Source organism: Dama dama, chromosome X (assembly GCF_033118175.1).
Source record: "Dama dama isolate Ldn47 chromosome X, ASM3311817v1, whole genome shotgun sequence".
Taxonomy (NCBI): Eukaryota; Metazoa; Chordata; class Mammalia; order Artiodactyla; family Cervidae; genus Dama; species Dama dama.
Window position 1 is genome coordinate 117,870,832 of NC_083714.1, and position 6,299 is coordinate 117,877,130.

Here is a 6,299-nt window from a genome sequence, read left to right on the forward strand (position 1 = left end):
GCATGAGCTTCTGGTAGTGCTGAGAGTTTCTGGGAGTTGTAGAGTATTGTAGATGGGGAGAAAAAACCAGATTGCAATCAGGAAACCTGTTTAAAACATGATTGTTGACAGATTTCCTAAAGTTTCCCAGAGAAAAGAATTTGAATTTCTAAGACTACAAACATTTGTTATCAATTATTTTCTCATTTTAAATAAATATTCAATTTACTGCTTAACTTTGTAGTCACAATTTTGTATTTTTTTCCTTTAGGGAGCACCTCCAAATTGTATAAACTTCAGATCCTATAAAATTCAGAGTTGCCATTACAACTGGCCTCTATGGTTTCACTCCAACTTTTACTATTTATTTTCAGACTGTTTCTCCATCCCATTCATCTTATTTAATTTCTGTTGGTCTCCCAACTTGTAATTAGTGGAAGGAAGGTAAATGTTACCAAATTATTTTCTTTTTCAAGAACCAGTGAGAGTTAATGAAAACTAGGACTGTACATTTGATCTCCAATGAAAATAGCTATTGGTCAATGTTACAAATTGCACCATAGCCTTTTTTTGCCACTTCTATTCAAAATAATATTTGAGGTTCTAGCCAGAGCTATGAAGGAAGAAAAAGAAATAAAAGACACTCAAGTTGGGTAGTAAGAAGTAAAATTATCACTGTTAATAGATGACATGATCTTATGTGTTGAAAACTATAATGATTACACACACATACAACCTGTGAGAACTATTAAATTAATTCAGCAAAGTCATAAGACACAAAATCAACACAAAATAACTTGCTTTGTTTCTCTACACAAAATAAACAATCCAAAAAGAAAATTCAGGGGAAAGTTCCATTTATAATACCATCAAAATGAAGAAAATGCCTAGGAATAAACTTAAGGAAGTAAAAGAGTTATATATTGAAAACTAAAACTCACCGATGAGATAAATTAAATAAGACAAATACATGGAGATATAGTCTGTATTCATGAATTAGAAGACTTTATATTGTTGAGATATTAATACTACCAAAGCAATCTACAGATTCAATATAATCCCTATCAAAATCATTATGATGTATTTTGAAGAAACAGAAAACTCCACTCTAAAATTTGTATTGAATCTCAAAAGAGACAGAATAGCCGAAACAATTTTTAAAAATAACAAAGATGGAGGACTCAGACTCACTGTTTCAAAGATTATAAAAGCTACAGTATTCAAAACAGTGTGTTACTGCCATAAAGACAAATATACAGACTAAATGGGGGAGACTATAATGGCTACTCCATTTCTTCTAAGGGATTCCTGCCCACAGTAGTAGATATAATGGTCATCTGAGTTAAATTCACCCAATCCAGTCCATTTTAATTTTCTGATTCCTAAAATGTCAATGTTCACTCTTGCCGTCTCCTGTTTGACTACTTCCAATTTGCCTTGATTCACGGACCTAACATTCCAGGTTCCTATGCAAGATTGCTCTTTACAGCATTGGACTTTACTTCCATCACTAATCATACCCACAACTGGGTGTTGTTTTTGCTTTGGCTCCGTCTCTTCAATCTTTCTGGAGTTATTTCTCCACTGATCTACAGTAGCATATTGGGCACCTACAGACCTGGGGAGTTCATCTTTCAGTGTCCTATCTTTTTGACTTTTCATACTGAGCCATGAAATTAAAAGATAATTGTTCCTTAGAAGAAAAGCTATGACCAGCCTAGACAGCATATTAAAAAGCAGAGACATTACTTTGCAACAAAAGTCTGTCTAGTCAAAGCTGTGGTTTTTCCAGTAGTCATGTATGGACTATAAAGAAAGCTGAGAGCCAAAGAATTGATGCTTTTGAACTACGGCGTTGGAGAAGACTATTGAGAGTCCCTTGGACTATAAGGAGATCAAACCAGTCCATCCTAAAGGAAATCAGTCCTGAATATTCACTGGAAGGACTGATGCTGAAGCTGAAACTCCAATACTTTGGCCACCTGATGCAAAGAGCTGACTCATTGGAAAAGACCCTGATGCTGGGAAAGATTGAAGGCAGGAGGAGAAGGGGATGACAGAGGATGAGATGGTTGGATGGCATCACCGACTCTATGGACATGAGTTTGAGTAAGCTCTGGGAGTTGGTGATGGACAGGGAGGCCTGGGATGCTGCAGTGCATGGGGATTGCAAATAGTTAGACACGACTGATTGAATGAACTGAACTGAATGGGCAGAATAGAGAACCTAGAAATAAACCCTTATATATACAGTCAAATGATTTTCTTCAAGGGTTCAAGATCATTCAATAGGAAAAGGAGAGTGTTCAATCAACAGTGTAGGGAAGACTGGACATTCACATGGGAAAACTGGACACTCACATGCAAACAAATCAAAACAGATAAAAGACTTAAACAAGAGCTAAAACTATGGTACTATTATGTGAAAAACAGGGACAAATCATCAGGACAATGGATTTGGTGGTGGTTTCTTTGATATGACATCAAAAGCACAAGTCACAAAAGAAAAAAAATCGATAAATCGGACTTCATTAAAGTTTTTAAAATGTATGCCTTAAAGGAGACTATCAACAGAGTGAAAAGGCAGTCCACAAAATGGGAGAATATATTTACAATCCATATATCTGATAAAGGATTATCATCCAAAATATATAACACTTATAGCTCAACAATGACAAAAAAAAAAAAAAACAATTAAAAACAAAGGATTTGAAAAGCCATTTCTCCAAAAAGATATACGGATATTCATGGCCAATAAGTACATGAAAAGATGTCCAACATCACTAATCATTAAGAAAATGCAAATCAACTCTACAATGGGATGCAAGTTATCATCCATTAAGATTACATATGGAAAAGAGAAAGACAGCATTATAAGAAAAAAAGGAGAGAGAGAGAGAAAGAAAGAAACAAGTATTGGTAAGGATGTACAAAAATTGGAATCTTTTTGCATTGCTGGTGGGAGTGCAAAATTGTGTAGGAACTGTGGTAGCATGACAGTTCTCAAAAATTCAACACAAGATTAACATGTGATCTAGTAGCTCCACTTCTGGGTATAGCTACACAAAAATATTGAATTCATGGACTTAAAAAGATAACTGTATACCTGTGTTCACATAAGCATTACTCATGATAGCCAAAAGGTGGAAACTGCCTAAATGTGTTTTGGCTGATCAATAAACAAAATATGGTATATACATACAATGGAATATTATTCAACCTCAAAAAGAAATGAAATTCTGACACATACTACAGCACTGATGAATGAACGAACCTTGGAGACGTTATGCCAAGTGGATAAGCTAGTCACAAAATGGTGACTATTGTATGATTCCACTTATATGAGGTACCTAGAGCAGCAAATTTTATAGAGACAGAAGGCAGAATTCTGGCTCCTAAAGTCTGTGATGAGTGAATGGGAAGTCATTGTTTAAAGATACAGAATTGCAGTTTGCAAAGATGAAAAAGTTCTGGACAGAGTGGTAATCCTTGTACAGCAATGTGAATCAATGTGCCTTAATGCCTTTGAACTGTATGCTTCAAAAAGTGAAAATGGCAAATTTGGTTAGATATGTTTTACAATAAAAAAGTTATAAACACTGAATTATATTCAAATCAATGCTTATTTTTTTTTTAAATCACAAGTGATCTAGGTCTCAAAGGTCATACCGTGTATGCATCAATTAGAGCCTTTCCTGATGATTTCAAGATTATCCTACAAACAATTTTAATCACACAGTTCTCAGCAAGACTTGTTCTTGAAGAGTTAAGTTTCACTTTGCAGTTTGCAGCTGTGATTATACAGACCCACTGACGGTCACAGAGCTAACTTCTGTGCACACCCAGAAGACAGATGATGGTAAGGAAGTATGCTGATGTCAAGGGCAAAGGTAAATACACGGAGTTGTATGCTGGATGGTCAAACACTGGAATAAATGCAGTTTGTTACTTGCTTCATAGAATTTTCAAAATCTGTCTTAGAACCATGACTGTCCCTATATCAAGTTAAGAAAATCAGTTTTTAGGTAGAGAAAGATAAACTTTTCTAATCTGGACTCAGAGGACTGGTATGAGAAGCAGCCATTCAAAGACCTCTAGTGTGAACAGTGCGGTGCAATTAGGGTTTGGCTGACTTGCACTTTTAGGGCGAAGTCACTACCCAGCAATGCTGTGTAGGCAAAAATTGGGTCATCAAATTTCCTTCTTTTCCTGACGGTGTTCCAGAAGATTATTTATTTTCAGACCATAACCCTGATTCTCTAGTTTCTAAAAGATTCAGCTGAAACTGTTTAAGGGAGAAACTAGTAAACACTGTCAGCCATATTGTCTCAGTAGCCTAGCTCAGAGACAATAAAGGTCCACATATATACTCACATACACATAGGAACACATCCATTCTATTTATTTTGAGCAAGCACTGGAATTATTCTTTCACTCTCAGAACATTGACCCAGGAGAACTATAGATACCTTTACATAAATTATTTTTGAAACATACATTCTAAAAACACAAGTAGCTAAAACTGTCTCAAACAAATGGATAGATGATTTTTACTGCTAAATTCAGAGCTGTGCTGGCATAACCAGAGTCAATTTCATTCTTTCCTTGGTGGGGGCTAAAACTCAGAAATACAGTATTCCTCTCTACTCCATTTGATAAAATAACTGTTGACTCAGATTGACTGATTTCTCCAGTTAGCCTATAATGTCTCAAGTTCTATATACTGATGAAAAGAATATGGACTCAGTAGCTGTTGAAATATGTAAGGCTATTTGCTTTTATCATCCTAAAAGATGATGCTGTGAAAGTGCTGCACTCAATATGCCAGCAAATTTGGAAAACTCAGCAGTTGTCACAGGACTGGAAAAGGTCAGTTTTCATTCCAATCGCAAAGAAAGGCAATGCCAAAGAATGCTCAAACTACCACACAATTGCACTCATTTCACACACTAGCAAAGTAATGCTCAAAATTCTATAAGCCAGGCTTCAACAGTACGTGAACTGTGAACTTCTAGATGTTCAAGCTGCTTTTAGGAAAGGCAGAGGAACCAGAGACCAAATTGCCCAACATCCGTTGGATCATTGAAAAAGCGAGAGTTCCAGAAAAATATCTATTTCTGCTTTATTGACTATGCCAAAGCCTTTGACTGTGTGGATCACAACAAACTGTGGAAAATTCTTCAAGAGATGGGAATACCAGACCACCTGACCTGTCCCCTGAGAAATCTGTATGCTGGAAAAGAAGCAGCAGTGAGAACCGGACATGGAACAACAGACTGGTTCCAAATCAGGAAAGGAGTATGTCAAGGCTGTATATTGGCACCCTGCTTATTTAACTTACATGCAGAGTACATCATGAGAAATGCTGGGCTGGAAGAAGCACAACCTGGGATCAAGATTTCTGGGAGAAATATCAATAACCTCAGATATGCAGATGATACCACCCTTATGGCAGAAAGCAAAGAACTAAAGAGCCTCTTGATGAAAGTGAAAGAGGAGAGTGAAACAGTTGGCTTAAAACTCAACATTCAGAAAACTAAGATCATGGCATCTGGTCCCATCACTTCATGGTAAATAGATGGGAAAACTGGAAATAATGACAGACTTTATATTTTTGGGCTCCAAAATCACTGCAGATGGTGACTGCAGCAATGAAATTAAAAGACACTTGCTCCTTGGAAGAAAAGCTATGACCAACCTAGACAACATATTAAAAAGCAGAGACAATACTTTGCCAACAAAGGTCTGTCTAGTCAAAGCTATAGTTTTTCCAGTAGTCATGTATGGATGTGAGAGTTGGCCTAAAAAGAAAGCTGAGCGCTGAAAAATTTATGCTTTTGAACTGTGGTGTTGGAGAAGACTATGGAGAGTTCCTTGGACAGCAAGGAGATCCAACCAGTCCACCCTAAAGGAAATCAGTCCTCAATATTCATTGGAAGGACTGATGCTGAAGCTGAAACTCCATTACTTTGGCCACCTGATGCAAAGAACTGACTCATTGGAAAAGACCCTGATGCTGGGAAACATTGAAGGAGAGAGGAAAAGGGGACAACAGAGGATGAGATGGATGGATGGCATCACTGACTCAACGGACATGAGTTTGAGTAAACTCTGAGAGTTGGTGATGGACATGGAGGCCTGGCGTGCTGCAGTCCATTGGGGTCGCAAAGAGTCGGGCACGACTGAGTGACTGAACTGAACTTGCTTTTATTATCATCATCACACATTATTCACACAAAATTACACAAACATATTTAAAGAATAATGAAGTGAACAATATAATCACTAACCAATACAACCCCTTGTGTGATTAGAAAAAG